This window comes from Rhipicephalus microplus, chromosome 10 (genome assembly GCF_043290135.1).
Source record: "Rhipicephalus microplus isolate Deutch F79 chromosome 10, USDA_Rmic, whole genome shotgun sequence".
In the NCBI taxonomy this organism is placed as follows: Eukaryota; Metazoa; Arthropoda; class Arachnida; order Ixodida; family Ixodidae; genus Rhipicephalus; species Rhipicephalus microplus.
In genome coordinates, this window is record NC_134709.1 from 20,975,094 (window position 1) to 20,995,594 (window position 20,501).

The window sequence follows — 20,501 nt, forward strand, 5'->3', positions numbered from 1 at the left end:
TATCGATATCGCTTAAGTCCAAAAAAGCGCCCTCGTTCAATGTAGCTTCCACTAGGCTAGCTACATCGAACGATTTAACCTATTTAAAATAAATACATTTAAAATCAATAAACCTGCAAAAAATTTAATAACAGTAGGTGTCCATTGCCGCCGCCTCGCAAAAGAAAAAAAAAAACAATACATGAACAAATATACGAGAAGGAGGAGATAGATTACGAGAACACTGGAGAGGGGATAAAGTTTGTTGCAGAACGCCAACTGCTGTCCGTTCTCCAACGTAAAACCACCCTTTTGCAGCGGAACCCAACATGGCGCCAATCCAACCTCCCTCCTCGGGAAGCCATCGAGGATGGCGGTTAGACAGACGAGGCCGCCGGGTGCCTTCTCCGCTTCACGCTCAAACCCGGCCACGCCATTGGTCAAGCGGTCCGCACGCGTTCGTCAAACGAATTTCCTAGCGTTGGTGTTCCCCAACATCGTGCCACAATCCCGAAAAGCGCTGCGAAACCCAGTTCGTGCAAATACGAAGGAAAAACAACTTGTCACGAGTCGCCATTGACGGCAAACAACGAATAATTCTTCTTTTTAACCATTTACGCGCTTCTAAGTGCATGTATGGGCAGAACCTAAGCGATGTTCGTATTAATTTTATAAGTACTCACGTTGGGAAGCTCTCCCATACGCCGTTTCGACGTGACGAGATGGAGGGCGCCCCTTCGTTCAGCGTACCGAGCCGTCTGCGATGTCCGCGAGACGTACCGCCTCATAGAAGTTTCGGAGCGTATACACTGTTCTGCGGCCAGTCCAGACGATAAACCCCGGAGGAAACAACACAGCTTGAATATTCGTAATAGTCATCCGTACCACGACCACAGAAAGCGTGACAGAAGGTTATCCTATCGACGACCACGAAAGCCGTTACGTCTCCCGTCTAAAAACCACGGTCACTCGGCGGGGTCGCCGACGACCGACGACACTTCCACATCCACCGCCGCTCCGAGCACTTGGTCTGGGTATTCGTGCCTCAAAAAACCGCCACCTGCATTCTCAGTGCCGAGTGCAAACGTTGTTGTTATTGGTTGATTTGAATTCGTCGAATCACTCTTTTCCCTAGATGAGGATAAACGGAACGAACATAAGAAGAGAGGGCAGAGGAAAGCAGAGCGGAGGCGTTGGCTCAAAAGCGTTGCTTCCAGCCGCGATGCGCGTGTCCTTGAAGTTGTTGACTGCGTGGTCGTTGCCCTCGCTCCGCTGTGAGGGTTTTGGCGGGGAAAAAAAGACGGCTGTCGTGAGTGTGCGAGTTGGGGGAAGGGGGGGGGGGGGGGGGCTGTTCGGTGCTGCATTCGGTGCTGTTTGATCGTAAATGTTTTGTCTGTAATCTCGTAGCTGCTGTGCCACAGTTGCTCGTGTATATTTTCTGCTATTACAGTTCTGTCGGATCCTTCGCTAGGAAGCTATGTTTGTTTTGCACTGGCGAGCGTTTAATCACGCTGGCTCATAAAAATGGAAATCACTCAGTTGTGTCTTCCTTATGAACCTTTTTTTGTGATGGTTAAGTGGTTAAAGGCCTCGCTCTTAATGAAAAATAAAACCACACACGGAATCTGGGAAACCTTTCACATATCGCACAAGGAAAGAGTACGCGTCATTTCGAACCCGCGATCTTCGGATCTGCAGCCGAGCACTCTAGTGACTGATCCACTGAGGTGGTCTGCAACACAACAAAACAACCCTGTTTGTAAGCTAAAAATAATGACAGCGAATTATCTTTAAGATGAGTGATACGCTCTCTAACACTAAAGTTACACCTTTGCCAACTTACGGCGCATGAAAATTTCAACTCCATCCACAAAGCACCTGTCTTTTCCGGAGTCTGGCGTAAAGTTTGAAACCCGTCTCACCAGTGATAGAAGATCTGGTTTCTTCATCCGGGGTTCCACAGCAAATTTCGGTCCTAGGTAAAGAACTCTGGATACTATTCTGGAAGAGGCACATCACCGATGACTTGAACCATGGTACAACTCTATCGTGCACTGCACGACAGAATTTCTGTGGTGATGTGTTCTGCCCTATCTAAGAGCATTACTTAGCAACAAAGTTGCAGAAGCCACGACCGTGGTTCATGTCATTGGTGATGTACATCCTGCAGGTGGGCTCATATGAATTCGCTATACCCCTATTGTCGATATGCCTGTACTGCTACAATATTCATCTAAAACTTTCGCACAAGAAGTGTCAGCACAAAACATGTGAGCGCGAAATTAGTGACAGCTCTATCTCACAGGATACGCGTCTTTTATTAGATATAGGTTATTCACCTATAGCAGTGGGGTCACTGTCGCTTAACGTTTAAAGCTGTCTGTTATGTTAAGTAGAAGCATGGTAGCAGAAAAACATAGGAAGAAGAGAGTGTCGTGTGTATACCACAAATTCACTGCGTATATATCACATGCTAGAGAAATAAGTAAGTAGATACGGCGCTGATGTTGCAATTACGGCTTCCCATAAACTAGTTACGATTTGTGCCATTGTGCGGAAAAAAATCCCAGCATATCCATGGAGTGAATGATAATGAGTTGCGGGAAGCTTCGGAGCGTTTTTTCGGTAAACCTTGAATCATCCACCCGAAATAACGTCTGTCTGTCTGTCTGTCTGTCTGTCTGTCTGTCTGTCTGTCTGTCTGTCTGTCTGTCTGTCTGTCTGTCTGCCTGTCTGTCTGTCTGTCTGTCTGTCCGTCTGTCCGTCCGTCCGTCTGTCCGTCCATCCGTCCATCCGTACGTCCGTCCGCCTGTCTGTCTGTCTGTCTGTCTGTCTGTGTCTCTTTCCGTCCGTCCGTCCGTCCGTCCGTCCGTCCATCCATCCATCCATCCGTCCATACAGAGAACACTCCAAGTACCACCATCTCGCATGTTTTCATCATATATTCATCATATACAAGTACCGCAATCCAGTGGACATTCCAAAGACTAAACAAAAGACGGCTACTTACGACTACTACATACATCAGGGATGCACGACCCACGGCTCAAACAGCTTCGTCTCTTTTAGAGTAGTGGGTACTATGGGATAGCATAAAGTTGTCTCCCATAATATCAAACGCTTGTCGACATGGAGCATTATCGTTTGATTTGAAAAAAAGTTCTTAACAATTTAGAGTACTCGGCACCCTACTACGTGAGAGCTGAAAGTTATCCCGCTGGCCTCACGCTTAGTAAAGCCGCATATAGAGATAGTGACTTCTTGCACTATATGGTAGTAGCTGTGTTTAGAAAAAGCTGGCAACGAGTCAGAGTACTTGGTACTCTACTACGGGAGAGCAATAAGCCGTCCTGTGGGCCTCGCACTTCATTGGGATGTGAAAACATAAAGAAGAGCATAAGTACAACACGGCGTTCTGTACCGGGAAATCCAGACTGCGCATGAAGCCACACGCAGCATACGGAACGTTCCACGCTACCCGAGATGCCGAATTAGTAGTGGGAGCGGCAACAGTCTGGTCTTCCGTTTGAGCAGTACCCACGACGCAAGTTTGTTGGATAACGTTTTAGTCAAAGCAGGCGCTTAGTTCGATAGCCGCGCGTCTATGGCAAACAAGGAGCCTGCCGTCCGCAGTAATTGTTAAACCTTATTAGAAATTCTCGAACATCACGAGAAGGTGGCGCCAAAAGTCTGAAGCTAACACTATACAAACACTCTTCGCTTCTGCACGGCGCTGTTATAGTGAATGGGGCAAGCTGTGCTACAGAAATGGCAGGTGGGGTTTAGGCGAAGAACAGCCCAGGTTAAACACGACCACTCACTTTGGGTTGTTTCTGAGGGCCGCAGGTTCCAAACGGCCCCGATGCCATGGTGCATGCCTAAGTATTACAACCTTTATTTGGGGCTGTTTGAAGTTGGAAGTGGCATCATGAGGGCATCAATGATCTGCACGGACGTTTCGTAGCATGCTTGAAAGGACGCACCTTGCTTGCTAACTTTTTATTCTTTGAGGAATTATGTGATTAAAGGTAAAGGAAAGTACGAGTACACACACATTGTTGGTGTTTTTTTATTGATTGATATGTGAGGTTTAACGTCCCAAAACCACACATATGATCATGAGAGACGCCGTAGAGGAGGGCTCCAGAAATTTCGACCACCTGGGGTTCTTTAACGTGCACCCAAATCTGAGCACACGGGCCTACAACATTTCGCCTTCATCGGAAACGCCGCAGCGGCAGCCGGAATTTGAACCCGCGACTTGCGGGCCAGCAGCGTGTTTTTTTAACCCGCGTGAAAACAAGGTGTGGGAATGAAGGACGCTGTGATGGAGGGCTTCGAAAATTTCGACCTCCGTTCTTTTTTTTATGGCCAGCTATATCGAAGCACAACGGCCTTGTGGACATAATTCACTCATCGTTGTGTATGTGCTCCACGAGCACATGACAGATCTGCCGCTAGTACGTAGATACTCGTGGTCTTCCCGCGACACTGTGATGCAATGTCGTGAGAAGCCACCCCCTTGATGTCGAAACCGAAGCGCTTACTGCATTAGCAACTGTATGGACGCTCTCGGCTGGATTTTGCCGACGGCGTCGGCATCCCCGTCACTCACCGTATATGTATACGTATATATATATAAATGAAAATGCAAGAAAGCAAAATACCCAGAAAAAGAATCCGGCGCGCGCAGTCTAACTTGGGTCCTCTGAATCTGGAGTGCGAGGCATTAGCCACTGAGCTACCGAAGAGCACATATCCCTCAACGTTCAAACGGTAAGCTATTTATATCTACCACTTACCGCTGCTGCCGGGCATCTCGGGGGGAATTATAGTGTTTCCAGCATTACCAGCAAGATGGCGCAATGTGCGGCGCAATGAGCGTGCCTCTCCACAACGCGCGGCGGCACGCGCCCTAGTCTCCCACGCGTACTTTGCCCCGCTTAGAGGAGAAGGCTGACGCTCCCTCGTGCGACCTTATCTCGCGGTGGGGAGGAGGGGAGGATAGTACGTTTTAGCTGACCTCGGGCTTTCCCTGGAACGATTTTGTTGTAGTTACCGGGCACACAAAGGTCACTGCAATAGTTACAGTCGCCATTTGCGAAAAGCACGCGCCTTTCAGACACAGCAAAGTAGCAACTGAGATGCTTACTTGCACGCATCTGTTACCGGTGAGTACGTTTCGTGTGTCATTTGTGCGTGAGAAACGTGGGGCGCGTTTCTATTTGCTTTTATTCTGCGCATGACCTTCCACTTTGTTGCTGTCGCGTTCATTACTTTGCCTTTGCGCCAGAGCTGTGACTTCTTTCTGTAATATTGCAGTAATAAAAATATATTCTATGTGTTTCCAAGCACCACAATTCTCTTTTAGCACGAAATGACTTTTTGCCTGTGTCCGCTATGGTTCCACTGACGTATTTTTTTCAAGTATATTACGTCATCGAATAAAACTAAGAATGGCAAAAAAAACTTCTTTTTAGAGAAATTTATTCTCGAGCACCATCAACATCAATTACAACCCAACAGAACATCACGACGGAACAAAACATGCCCAAACACACCGAAAAATGTTACAAAAATATATGTTTACATATGTACGTTAGAGGCCGAATGAAGAACACACAAATAAAACGTAGATATGTATATGTTACGTATTTACATGGTATATACAAGGTTATTTCTTCCAGTACTAAACAAACATCAACCTACCAAAACCAGGCAGGCCTAAAACAATTGACGGCAGATCCACGAGATGAATGATGAGATTGGGCGAAGCTCCTAGAAGTAATGCCGTGAAATTTTCTTCCGTTAATTCGCCTGGCCATATGCGCGCTTCCTCACCGCTTCCAATTGTCAAACGTTTTCAAGCATTCGTCCACCCATTTGTTCTTGCTTCCGTTCGTCCATGCGCCCGTCTGTGTGACCGTCCATGCGTCCATCCGCCCGTCCATGCGTGCGTCTCTTTGTGCTTCCGTCCCTGCATTCGTCCATGCATCCGCCCCTGCGTCCGTTCATGCGTCCATCCATGCATCTGTCTGTGTGTCCGTTCGTCCATCTATTCAACACTCCAAGTACCACCATCTCGTATCTTTTCATCATATTTTCCCTATATAGAAGCACCGAAATCCAGCGGACTTTTCAAGGACTAAACTAGAGGAGGCACACGCACACTTTCTTACGGCTTGCGCTTCGGGTCTACTTCCCACCTTTGATTGATGATTGATTTGTGGGGTTTAACGTCCCAAAACCACCATATGATTATAAGATACACCGTAGTGGAGGGCTCCGGAAATTTCGACCACCTGGGGTTCTTTAATGTGCACCCAAATCTGAGTACACGGGCCTACACCATGGATTTCCGCCTCCATCGGAAATGCAGCCGCCACAGCCGCGATTTGATCCCGTGACCTGCGGGTCTGCAGCCGAGTACCTTAGCCACTAGACCACCGTGGCGGGGCAACTTCCCACCTTTAACCACCTCAAGTTTATGGTATACTAGTTCACTGTATTCATGGCACTGTGGCCCAACGCTCGCTAAACCTTTCTAAAACCAAGGAGGTTACGCCCAGCGAGTATAACGTAGCAACCTTTTCCTGTCAGATAGTGCTGAATGTACATGCCGATGGCTGCTAATGGGAAATGAGAGACAGGAGAATTCGGCTTTTACTTTCTTACGGCTTGCGCATCGTATCTACTTCCCACCTTTAACCACCTCGAGTTCATTCATGGTATATACCAGTTCAGTGTATTCATGGCACTGCGGCTCAACGCTCGCTAAACCTTTCTAAAACTAAGGAGGTTACTCCCAGCGAGTATAACGTAGCAAACCTTTCTTGTCAGATGTACATGTCATGTGCTCAATGTACATGTCAATGGCTGCTAATGTGGATGTGGATTGCAGCGTACTCGTTAACTAAAAGCCAAATGCTCCTGCTTCTCATCACCGATTAGCAGCCATTGGCATGTGCATTGAGTACTATTTGCATGTGCATTGAGTACATTGAGTACTACGTCGCTCGCAAACGAACACAATAGGGCCAGACCAGTGTAGAAGGAATTCCTCTTTAACGAGAAAGAAGAGTTGCTCTGGCAGAAGAAATAACAGCTTTGTTTAGAAAGAAATCGCGAACGCTTTATAGCACTATACGCACTCTACTATGGGAGAGCTATAACAGGTCCCGGAAATGCCAGATGCCGGGTGGTGGTTAAATGATGTGGTTACCAATTTCGAGTACTTGGTACTCCGCTATGGGAGAGCATAAAGCCATCCCGTGGGCACGATGTGCAATACCACTGCCATAAGTGTTTAGAACAAGTGTTCAACGCTTAAGGGCACTGTGTACTCTACTATGGGAGCAAAAATCCGTCCCTCGAAAGTCAAATATTTAACAAAGCGCCACTGCCATATACGATGAACGGTTTCTTCACCTAGAGTGAACCCTACGACCTTTCGCTGGCTTGCTCTCGGTGCTAAGCGAGTCGACCACAGAGAGTATGTTGGTTAGTGGATTAACGGTATGCTAATTATATACACCATTTATCATTAAAACACATTGCTTTATATATATATATATATATATATATATATATATATATATATATATATATATTTATGGGAAAGAAAAGTATACCTAAGGGCTCGTTTTTAGTGTTTTGACACAACATTAAAGAGATCTAACAGACACAAATGCCAAGGAATGTATAGGCGAAGTTATTAGAACTAATGTAATGTAAATAAGAAGAACGTAAAGTGGGTGAGAAAATAACTTGCCGTGAGCAAGAATCGAACCCACGACCTTCGAATAACGCGTTCGATGTTCTACCACTGAGCTATCATGGCGGATGTCCCCCCAGTCAGTTTATTGAGTTTTTATATGAATTTAAACGTGGGAGTGTCAGTCAGCGCTATCTGTAGGCATGGCGGTGAGTGTGGAACACTCTTTTATGAGCACGTGTGGCGTCACGTAGCACGTGAACTTATTAAGAGCTGGCAGCTGACCAATAGTCCCTCGTGTACAACTTGGCGGCACCAAGTCTGCTAGTACGGGACCCTCGTTAATGAATAAGGGAAAGAAGTTTATACCTAAAGGCTCGTTTTTCGTGTTTTAACACAATAATGATGATATCTAACAGACAATAATGCGAATAAATGTATAGGGGAAGTTATTAGAACCAATGTAATGTAATTGTGAAGAAACAAAAGTGGGTGAAATAATAACTTGCCATGAGCATTTACATATTAGAAAAAGGTTGTCACGTTAAACTCGCTGGGCGTAACCGCTTTGGTTTTAGCAAGTTTTAGCGAGGTGTTGGGCCGCAGTGTCACGAACTAGCGGCGGTAAAAGGTCGGAACTAGACACGAAGCTCAGGCCGTAAGGGCCGTTCCACGCGCTTGCCGCACAGCCGCAAAGCACCTGCCGGGACTCCTACCGCACGCAAGCGGGTGACAAATAAGCCAATTGGCGACGCTCTTCCCCCCTGCGCAGCGTCGCCAATTGGCTTATCTGTCCCCCGCTTGTGTGCGGTAGGGGTTCCGGCACGTGCGTTGCGCCTGTGCATGAAGCGCATGTAACGGCCCTAAGAGAGTGCGCGCGTGCCGCTCCTCCAGTCCGGCCGTGCCACCTCTCGTTTAGTCCTTGGAATGTCCGCTGGGTGGTAGTACTTCTGTATGATGAATATATATGAGGAAAAGATGTGAGGTGGCGGTACTTGGAGTGTTCACTAGACGGACGGACAGATTGATAGACGCACGAACGGACAGACGGATGCACAGACGGACGCACGGACGAACGGACGCAGAGAGGGACGCATGGATGGACGCATAGACGGACGGACGGATGGATGGATGAAAGCACGAACGGGCCGATGCATGGGCGCATTGAAGAATGGACGCGCGTCTGCCCGTCCTCATTATCGAACGCGAAAATTGACCGTCAGCAGCGTCAGCACAAGTGATGCAAATATAATAATAATAATAATAATAATAATAATAATAATAATAATAATAATAATAATAATAATAATAATAATAGTAATAATAATAGGGATTCTTCGAATAGGGTCCCCACAGCCCTTTGCATGTGCACGCTTTGGGTCAGTGTTCTCGAATAGTGTTCTCGAATAGTGTCTGCGGCGCTTCGGACACTTCCCATATTCGATGTCACTCTAATCTTGGCTGAGAGCCGTCACTTTAGTGGGTGCCGTCACGTTTGTCTGACCAAAATCTTGTTGGGCAGGCTTTGGGGCTCCTGCTAAATTCAAGGAATAGGATCCCCAACCCAAAACCCAAACGTGGTTTGGGTTTTGCGCATGCGCAATGGCCTGGCGCTATTTTTTTGGGGCCCCTAATTCTTGGGCCCTCTATTTGAAAACTCCCTATTATATTATTATTATTATTATTATTATTATTATTATTATTATTATTATTATTATTATTATTATTATTATTATTATTATTATTATTATTATTATTATAGGCAAAGCCTGCATAAGCCGTGCAGGCTTTGAAACAGCAATTCTGGAGGATTCTGAATACTGATCTGGTTGCTTCTAGGCTGGTTCTAGGCCTTAGCTATAGCTGATGCTGATTGTTTCTAAGTTGCTTCTTGACCCTTGCTGGACCTGGTGATGCCAGGCTGTTTCTGCGGTGATTACCACCGCAGAGAGATTAGAGTTAAACCACAGAGAGTCACAGGCACGACACGGTTGTAGCGAAGGAGAAATGTAGGACGTAACACACGGCACCTGTCGAAATAACAGTCGATGCCTTGAGAGCACGAACATCTCTGACGAAATTCTGCGACAAATCAGTTATCAAGGCGAGAAAAATGGGTTATCATTGGGCCGAGCTTCATGTTATTTTGTCTTCTTGAACGCTCCACCTACTTCGGTAACGTGACTTCCGTTTAACGTCCAATGAGCGTTGTAACAATTCCGGATAGTCAGGTGACTTCCGGGTGACCCACCTCGCCCTGAATTTGACTTCCCACTCCCAGTTCTTGTCTTAGTCATTGATGCTGAACTTCATCGGGTTACGCATTGACAACGGCTCAGTGTTGAAGCTATACATTTTACACGTCACTCTCAGGTATTTTGTTACGTGCTCTGAGATATAGGCAAGGAACACGATTCACAGAAAGCATTGATAAGAGCACGGCCAATGATCCACATGGTGCTTGGAACTTTTAATCAGGAGCGTAGCTAAAAACTCTTTCCTACATGTCGGGTTCGTACACATTTTATGCATGCCCGTGCACGTGTTTGTATGAGTGCGTGTATATTTCGCATGCAAATTTAGGAAAATCGGGGAGAGCGGGGGAGGGGTACTTGACCCTACAATTTTCTCTCCCTCTTGCCAGGCTATGCCAATGCTCTTCAAGGTCTTCTTTCGCATCGGTCTCTTGTGCGACGTGTCCCTCGCATAATGTTGCACCGCATCAATGCCTACTTATGGTTAAAAAATATTTAAGGAGCATTAACCACTCTCTTTTCAACACATAAACTCCCAGACTACTCAGAATTTACCCACTTTGCCACCTCTAATGATAGAACACATTACGAAACAGGAACAACAGCAGCGCAATATACACCACCTCATCCAAAACCATCAACAACGCATGTGGCACACAAACAAAACGGGAGCAGCATGAATCACGTTTACGGCAAACGCCACAAAAACTGCGTCGACCGTGACCCAGGCGGTTCGAGGGCCGTGTGCGTGTACTGAATACGCAAAAACCCACCCGAAACGCGTGCAGGGGCCACCGCATCACGACTCAACGCTTCCAACGCACAAATGCCTTCCGACGAGCACTAACTGAGCTCCCTGCTTTGTTCACAGGCAAGCAATGTGGCGGCAGTAAAGCGGTCATTGGATATTCAGATAGGACCACCACCGAAATAAACTAAAGCGGTTCGTAGATTATTTCAGTTAGCTGCCAGCCCGTTCTTTGTTTCATGGCGAAACACAAAAAGCCGACACTTTGCACGAGACGACTTGAATGCGAAATTCTTCTTCTTCTTCTTCTTCTTCTTCTTCTTCTTCTTCTTCTCCTTCTCCTCCTCCTCCTCCTCCTTCTCTTCCTCTCTTCTCTTTTTCCTCTCTTCTTCTCTTCTTCTTCTTCTTCTTTTCTTTAGACACTAATAACGAGATTCATGCGATGTGTGCAATGAAGAAGTAAAACGTAATTTTGTTCTGAAACTGGTTTCTTAAGGCGTTCCATTTTTCCTGACTACAGATTAATCGTCGGATTACGCGCTCCTCGAAGAAATCAGAACGAAAATGACAGACGCGAGAGGCGTTAACGTGGCCATGCGCGAAACAGCACCAGAACTTAGGCCTAGTAGGCCTAGTAGCCCCAGTGAATACTTGGCGACTACAGACCTAAGCGCCCCGAATCACAGGGCCTGCAACTTGGTTTGTCCTGTTTAAGCCAGATCCCGGAAGATGGCGCGCACGCTATTTCATGAAGTTCGATACTGTTACATTTACCACGAGATGTCACTGCACGTAACAAACGTCAAAGCAGTGTAATCGCTTATCATCTAAAAAAACAAAAAAGTAGTATTGGAGAAACAAAATAAGTTTGTATTTAGATTTGTAAGCAACTTTCAAAAAGGAATAGAAATCCACCGAGATATCGCAATTATGATGTGTTTTGTGGATATAAAACCCCGCTTGTTTTACCAGCTAGGGAGGGCGGGGGCGGTGGCGTGCCTCTGTAATCCAGCGACCGGGAGCCCAGTACTAGAGGACGGGTTGAGGCTGGGAGTCCTGCCCTACGATTGCCCATGTTGATCGGGTGTCCGCGCTAAGCTGGGCGTCGATATGGTGACCCCGGGGGAACCCGGCGGTGGCCAGGTCGCCTAAGGAGGAGCGAACCGGCCCAGGGCGGAAACGCAGCAGGCAAAAGCTCCCACGCTCTGCAGTAGTGGGATAGCACCTGTGAATTGGTGGCGTAGGGGTAGCCCAGTCAAGATACCGGGACCTAGTACCTTTTTTTACTACTTGCCACGTTTTTTTTTTTTTCGTGAGCATTTCTGTAAATTGCAGTACGAACACTCAAAGATAAAATTGAGTTAACAAGGGGGCGTCATTTTATTTATCCCAAAACAACTATCGTAATCTATCCTGCGTTCTTTTTTTTTTTTCACTATCGCCATGTACCTGCCGGGACGACCACTCGCTACACCGCCGACTCGTCGGTTCACGCTCAGTAAACCTGACGCGCGCCTTAACGTACGCGTTGAAACACGTCTGTAGGTGTCAACTACAAGACCTAGGACAGCCATTGCTTCAAACGAATCTTAAAGCGCTCACTGCGTTAGCGCCGTTAGAGTGTGATAGCAGTGTTGCAGCGCCGTTCAACCCGCGACGCTGAGCCCCCTGAATGACGCTAGCCGTGCGCAACGGTGCATTCAGATGACGGATCGAATCCCGATGTGGCGGGACGGACGGCGCGTCACGTGACCTCACATCAGCGATTGCCCTCGTCCGCGACTCGTCCGCGCGGCTCGCGGACGGATGAACTCAACCTGTTTCTCACATCGGGATTCTGGCGGGTTAGAGCCGGTACTTCAGCGGAATAGCTTGGGGTCGGTGGCAACCAGTACACTTTTCGTCTGCTCGCGGCATGTCCTCCAGGCTGCATGACTGGTCTGCATCATCTACGCTTGAGCATTGTTTACTTAGTTTCCGGAGACTTTGTTCTCAGGTGATTAAATATGCAGAAATCACTTTTGGTGGTTCGGGAAATGTCGCCGCCGTCGCTTTAGCCGTCATGGTGGTGAAATATTCGAACTTCTGCAACCGGCGACGTGCCGCTTCAAAAAAAAAAAAAAAGGCGGGAGACACGTTTAGAAGTTCTACAAGTGGGGAATAATGTAGTTGAAAGAATATCCTGCTAGCAACTCCCTTTTCTCCTGAAAGAATAACACTACTCGTTCATTTGTCACAACACGACAGACATCGCAGCCAAGCTTCGCTTCTTGCGGGCATCCATGTTGAATACTCTCAAACCGGTCTGCTGCCAGCGGGCGCAGGTGAGCGCCGAATCTGCTGTCGAGGGTAATCCGGCTGTTTTCCCCTAGGACACCGGTCCGTCGTGTGGATGCGCCTGCAGGCGGACCATCCGCGGATTAGCGGTCCGCGTCCACGACAAATCCGGATTCGGTCCGTCGTTTGAATGCACCAGAATGGTGCATTCAGTCCACGCCTCCACTGCGCATGCTCGTTCCCCTCCCCCTTACTTGGAGTGAGGGGGAGGGAAGCGAGCATGCGCAGTGGAGGCGTGGACGGCGTTGCCGACTCTGAATCTGCGACATCGTGCGACCATGAAATGCTCCGCATTAGAAATACACGCTCAATGGGCGTACTTTTTTTGTGTGCCACAAAAAGACACCCTTTTTACTCGACGTTTCTTTAGAGCCTAGCCCGTGCCTCCATAAGCGACTTCGCCACACCAGGATGCATGAGGCGTGAAATACCACGGCGTCACTCTCCTCCAAAAGCGGGACTGCTTCTGTTACCCAGAAAGTACTTAGTGTGCTCACTGGCACCCAACGCGTGACGTCCCTGACGTTGCTGCGCGAGATTCATCACAGACGCCACATTGATATCGACCAACTCTTCAAGTGTACTCGACTGCCGGGACGCAGCTGTGCAAGCACCGCCTAGAGCAGACGACAGAGGAGCGTGAGCATCGAGAGCCACGCTCCTTTGCCCAGATACACCCCTAAATGGCCGAACCGACTCGGTCGCGCACGAATAAGTAACAGTGCAACTCGGAAAGCCGGCTAAAATTTGAACTGGGAAAGCCAGTTAAAATTTGAATGAGGCTCAAGGTCACTGTAGCAGGTTTGGCCGGGGCCGTCACACGTCTGTTTCCGAGCGATCGTGTAAGTGAGGAATTGTGACGCGTTGTCAAAAACGCGTCAAACTCGCGTGGCATAATTCCAAGACACTCAGTATTACATTTCAAGAAAAAAAATCAAGGAAAGCGTTGTTCTGTGTAAGTTATAGTGATTAAACCTAATGACGGCGTAGCTAATTACCTAACCGTTCTGCTACCAACCCCCTTCGGTACTTGCAAAAAAAAAATAATCCGCTATTAGACTCGAAACGCATGCAAAGTTCGTTTGTCAGTTGTATTTGTTTTGAGCGACGAAAAAAAAAAGCTTTTTACGTTGGTCTTTGTAGGCGTCACGTCGAACAATCGTCCAACATGGTAGTGCATGCAGAAAAGTGATCCTCTGCAGAAATACGCAGCATGATGAAGGTAAATATAATCGCCAGTCGATCACTCAGGAGGCCTGCACGAATGTGCACACCAAGTTCTGAGCCATTTAATGAAACACGCTGTGCGTGACATGCCATTGAAGTCAGACTCTTCATTTGTACACATTGTGACTGAAAGGGCTGAATACCGTAATCACAGGCCCCCGCACAAAATAGCAAAACTTCACAGGAAATCACAGGGGAGACACGGGGGAACCGCAGCTTCGTTAATCTGTCGATTTCTCACTGGGTAGACCTGAGCTACGTTTTCTCTTTGTTATTTCTCATCATCATCATCAGCCTGACTACGCCCACTGCCGGACAAAGACCTCTCCCGTGTTTCGCCAGTCAACCGGTCCTGTGCTTGTTGCTGCCAATTTATACTCTCAAACTTCTTAATCTCATGTGCCCACCCAAGCTTCTCCCTCCCCCTAACCGATTTGCCTACTCTAGCAATCCAGTTAGTTACCCTTCATGACCAGTGGTTATCCTCTCTACGTGCTACATGCCCGGCCCATGTCCATTTCCTCTTCTTGAATTAGACTATGATAACCTCTACACTGGTTTGTTCCCTAATCCAGTCTGCTCTCTTCTTCTATCTTAAAGTTACACCTACCATTTTTCTTTCCATTGCTCGCGGCGTCGTCCTCAATTTAAGCTGAACTCTTTTTGTAAGTCTTCAGGTTTCTGCTCCGTAGCCAAGTATCCGCAAAAATGCAGCTGTCGTATAGATTCCTCTTGAGGTATAGTGGCAATCTACCCGTCATGAATTGAGAGTGCTTGCCAAATGTGCTCCACCACATTCTTATTTTTCATATAGCCTCACAAACGTTTCTTCCAACACAGTGACCGACGTTTCCTACACGCCACATAACCTTCATGACTACAGCATTGGCGAAGAAGCCAAACACGCGGTCACACGCAACGCCGATAACTGACATTAGGTGTTGCCGGTTATACCTTATCTCGTCCACTGCTCAACCAAGAACACTTAACCGTCGTTAATTTCGATGCAGCAGCGATTCCCGGAGTGAAACTCGTACAAAAGTTCGTCACGCGGTAGTCAAATCATCCCGCAGCCGTCATAAAATGCAAAGGCATGGAAGTGACAAAAAAAAAAAAAACGTCACATTTTATGAGCTGGTTTGTTGTTGCCCCCTACACTAAGATAAGGGGAAGCCGCATAATCATAAAAGGGTAAAAAAAAGACAACAAATTAAGGATTGCTTAGGTCACGTAATAAGTTTTGATCGAATAAAAAATTCCTTTTAAAATCGGTCAGTGTCCATTGAATCGAATGGCCATACATCTTTTAACCATGAAGACTCTGGTGTGCCACAGGGATCATTTTTAGGCCCTCTTCTTTTCCTTATCTACATTAACGACTAACCAAGCGCTGTTTCAGGAAAGGAAGCCGGATGGACAAGGCGAATAGACGTGTCAGCTCCTTTCAGGAATGCAAGCGCTGAGAGACCATCAGAATGAGTCCACACGAAGGGATATTTTTGCACGGTGAAGTTGGAGTAAGCGAGCGAAGCGAAGCGCGTCGTGCGCGAATGCTCAACGGGAAGGACTTTAACGGCACCAATAGGCGATGATCACAGGTGCGTTTTTTTTTTTCGCTAATATAGCTTACTTCCTATTTCAATCCTTTGTTGAAAAGGTTTTTCCGTGCTTACAGAGCGCAGTTTGGTATATTACAAAAGCAACCATGACTCCTCTTTCCTGCTGTTCAACATTTCTCCAATTAGGCTGTTCCCTTCCTGTTGTAATAATCACATGCATAAGTCTGCAGAGAGCCATCTTTCAGTAGGCGGAAATATTGTAGGCCCGTGTGGTCAGATTTGGGTGCACTTTAATGAGCCCCAGGTGGTCGCAATTTCCGGAGCCCTCCACTACGGCGTCTCTCATAATCGTATGGTGGTTTTCGGACGGTAAAACCCGACATATCAATATCAGGGTTATCTTTCAGTGGAGCTAAGGTTCATAAGAGCGTTCTACCCCTTCTTTTTATAACAGACGCCCCCAGCCACTATGCGCAAGCCTATGATTAAATGTCATGTACTCTTTAAAATGAACCTTATTTCAATTGATGTAATAAGTCGAAATACTTGGATGCCTCAACAAACAACAAAAGTGACCGTCGAGATGGCGTCCAGAAAACAGATGCCAAAGAAAAAAATAGAGGCGAGATGACGTCACCCTACGATGATGGCATCAATCGCGGTTCCAGACATTGACATAACTTGTGACGCCTCAACGACATCATCATGACAACACTATGACGTTAGTTACACAACGTGACTTCACATGACGATTCGCCACTAAGGGACAGTCTCATAATCAAACGTGGGGACCAATCCCAGAAGTAGTGCTGCAATAGTACGTGGCATGCAGGAATGCCTCCCATTCTGGAGGCAGGGCGAAACCACGTTACGTGAAAGCTACCGGGGTCGAGGGATGGACCAATGATACTAAGTGAAGACAGCTGCCACTCTTGAGTCGTCTTCAGCATGTGCAATAGCGACCGTGTGGCTGTTTCAGCTACACAGAACCAAATCCAAACGGTACTCTACTAGGCATGCGAAGTTTTAGCGCAGAGCTTTACGCCATACTGGACTGCTTTCCACGCGATAGCGTCAAAGAGCCTGGTTCCGGCATGAGCGTCGGCGTTGGTTATTAGGGAAAAATCACCATCTGATGCGTGTGCAAAAAATCCAGAAAGACGCAAATGAAATCAATACTAAAAAATGTCCCCACGTCCCCGAAGGTAATCGTGAGGAAGTGCGAATGTGTCGCCGTCAGACATTCATTCGCCTTCGCCGACTTCCGCCAATCGCCTTGCGAGGCGCCCAGACAGTTAAGGGTCAAGAGTGAGGCGCGAGCGAACGGCGGTAGAAGCGGCGAAGCACTGCACCTAACCTCTTCCACTTTCTCGCACAACAAGCTCAGGTTGCCAGGACGACGATAAGCAAGCGCGTCCGCGGCTGTTGCAATGGGAGAGGGAGTGAGAGCGGAGAGATAACACCTGCCGGCACGGGCACACCGCAGCGGATCACGCCGGATGCCTAAGATAGACCGACTAAGAAATGCATTCGCATTTAAAAATTCCGGGTCTGAGTGCGGGTCAAACTCAGGTCGTTAACTTCCTCTGCTTGGAAACGCAGTGGAATTAACGTTCATGTTTTACAGACACACCCGTCCTGAATACAGGCATTCCAATACAACGTGCAATACCGCACTAATATCATGCTCATACTGCACGGTACAAACGTACACTAGCATCGGGCGTCAGAACACGTGATTATCATAACGACTGCGTGGTTTAAAGGCGCCACCACATTACAAAAGGCACACACGTTACTGCGCGTAGTCCCTTAAGACCACGTAGTGGGTGCATGGCATCTTCGAAAACATTTCACACGCATAATTGCTCGTCGTTTGAAGCATGCCAACCATTACACAGAAAGCAGGCAAATGCAAAAGCTTCACTGCCAGACGCCACTTTCAATTATTTCAGTTATTCTCCTCCCCCCCCCCCCCCCCCCCAACCCGATCACCCGGCACCCTTTTACGAAGCCGCGACATCCTCCCTCACTGGTTGAAGGAACGAGCGTTTTAAAATCTCGCATGACCAGCACGACTTATTTCCAATGAAACACGTACTTGCGCGTGCATATATCTGACTGCGGTAATATTCCGTACACCGTTCACACGATTCACCGTTCACACCGTTCACCGTTCACGTAACACTGTTCCACAAATGGTTAAAACAGTTTTACGAAACGCAACTAGCATGAAAGTCTGTTTGGCGCTGACAGTACTGAGTGCACTAAAGGATTAAGCAGAAAAGAGGGAAGGGGAAACAAATGTAGTGATGTATGCCAACTCACGTAAAAGCGTTCAAAGAACAATCAAGACATGTTCAGGGTAGTGCGAGGGTATTAGCACAGTCGCATATAAAAACAGCACAGGGAGGGAAGTCAATCAACGTCAAACTAAATAGTAATGACTAAGTCCGCAACGAGAGACGAAAAAAGAAAACGGCGGTTTTTATTAACATCTCCCTCTAAATGCTGTGTTCACGAGTAGTCAGCTGACCTGTTGGCTACAGTCAAATATACCTTTTAACTAAGAGACTGCCGTCCTGGCTATCTCTTTCAGGGGCGAGGCTCCTCTTAGTCTAACCTTTTCGTACGTCAGGCGTAACCGGCCGTCCGACGGACAAACATACAGGCGGACGGACGGATGGACAAAGAAACCGACGCTTCGCTCCCCTTATCATAATTCATTCCGTGGACATGCTGTGGATTTTTCTGTTGTTTTTGAGCAAGCTTTTCTTTTTTTTCTTTGCTATTGTTAACTTAACATCCAGCAACTCCTCCGTATCAACCTCTAACTCCTCTATATCAATCTCATTCGCGCTTGTATTTCACTAATATTCCGAAAGTCTCTTGCTGAAATCTAGCGTTCATAGTTAACGAAACTTTCATGCCCTGTTAAAAATCCAGTGTCTTCGATAGATGCCTAATCTTACACATGTGTCGTTCCCATTGAACGATATCGAAATCGCTTAAGTCCAAAAAAGCGCCCTCGTTCAATGTAGCTTCCACTAGGCTAGCTACATCGAACGATTTAACCTATTTAAAATAAATACTGTGAGCGCTGACTATGTACTTCATCTTCATCTGCATGACCAAACCATTGTAGTGATCATCATCGTATGTCACGCGGGCTGGCTCTCTGGCTCGTGCGCCTGGATTAAAGAAGGATAACCTGGTTGCTGCCGTACCAGACGTGGTCTCATAATACATTTAAAATCAATAAACCTGCAAAAAATTTAATAACAGTAGGTGTCCATTGCCGCCGCCTCGCAAAAGAAAAAAAACAATACATGAACAAATATACGAGAAGGAGGAGATAGATTACGAGAACACTGGAGAGGGGATAAAGTTTGTTGCAGAACGCCAACTGCTGTCCGTTCTCCAACGTAAAACCACCCTTTTGCAGCGGAACCCAACATGGCGCCAATCCAACCTCCCTCCTCGGGAAGCCATCGAGGATGGCGGTTAGACAGACGAGGCCGCCGGGTGCCTTCCCCGCTTCACGCTCAAACCCGGCCACGCCATGGGTCAGGCGGTCTGCACGAGTTCGTCAAACGAACGAATTTCCTAGCGTTGGTGTTCCCCAACATCGTGCCACAAACCCGAAAAGCGCCGCGGAACCCAGTTCGTGCAAATACGAAGGAAAAACAACTTGTCACGAGTCGCCATTTACGGCAAACAACGAATAATTCTTTTTTTAACCATTTATGCGCTTCTAAGTGCATGTATAGGCAGAACCTGAGCAATGTTCGTAATATTTTTATAAGTACTCACCTTGGGAAGCTCTCCGATACGCCGTTTCGACGTGACGAGATGGAGGGCGCCCCTTCGTTCAGCGTGCCGAGCCGTCTGCGATGTCCGGGAGACGTACCGCCGCGGAGGTTTCGGAGCGTATGCACTGTTCTGCGGCCCGTCCAGACGTTAAATCCCGGAGGAAAAAACACGACTTGAGTATTCGTAATAGTCATCCGTACCACGACCACAGAAAGCATGACAGAAGGTTTATTCTACAGGCGACCACGACAGCCGTTACGTCTCCCGCCTAAATATCTCGGTCACTCGGCGGGGTCGCCGACGACCGACGACACCTTCACCGCCGCTCCGAGCACTGGGTCTGGGTACTCGTGCCTCAAGAAACCGCCACCTGCATTCTCAGTGCCGAGTGCAAACGTTGTTGTTATTGGTTGATTTGAATTCGTCGAATCCCTCTTTTCCCTAGATGAGGATAAACGGAACGAACATAAGAAGAGATGGCAGATGAAAGCAGAGCGGAGGCGTTGGCTCAAAAGCGTTGCTTCCAGCCGCGATGCGCGTGTCCTTGAAGTTGTTGACTGCGTGGTCGTTGCCCTCGCCCCGCTGTGAGGGTTTTGGCGGGAAAAAAAGACGGCTGTCGTGAGTGTGCGAGTTTGGGGAGGGGGGAGGGGCTGCTTGGTGCTGCATTCGGTGCTGTTTTATCGGTAAATATTTTGTCTATATCCTCGTACCTGCTGTGCCACAGTTGCTCGTGTATATTTTCTGCTATTACAGTTCTGTCGGATCCTTCGCTAGGAAGCTATGTTTGTTTTGCACTGGCGAGCGTTTAATCACGCTGGCTGATCAAAATGGAAATCACTCAGTTGTGTCTTCCTTATGAACCTTTTTTG

General features: G+C 47.5%; 1 long non-coding RNA gene across 1 annotated transcript in view; it reads right to left on the reverse strand.

Annotated features, from left to right (window-relative positions):
* Nucleotides 1-19,950, reverse strand: part of LOC142774618 (uncharacterized) — a 160,000-nt gene extending 140,050 nt beyond the window's left edge. The window contains exon 1 of the long non-coding RNA XR_012886473.1: nucleotides 19,633-19,950. This is a non-coding gene — a long non-coding RNA (uncharacterized LOC142774618). The remainder of the gene's footprint in view (nucleotides 1-19,632) is intronic.
* Between the last annotated feature and the right edge of the window lie 551 nt (nucleotides 19,951-20,501).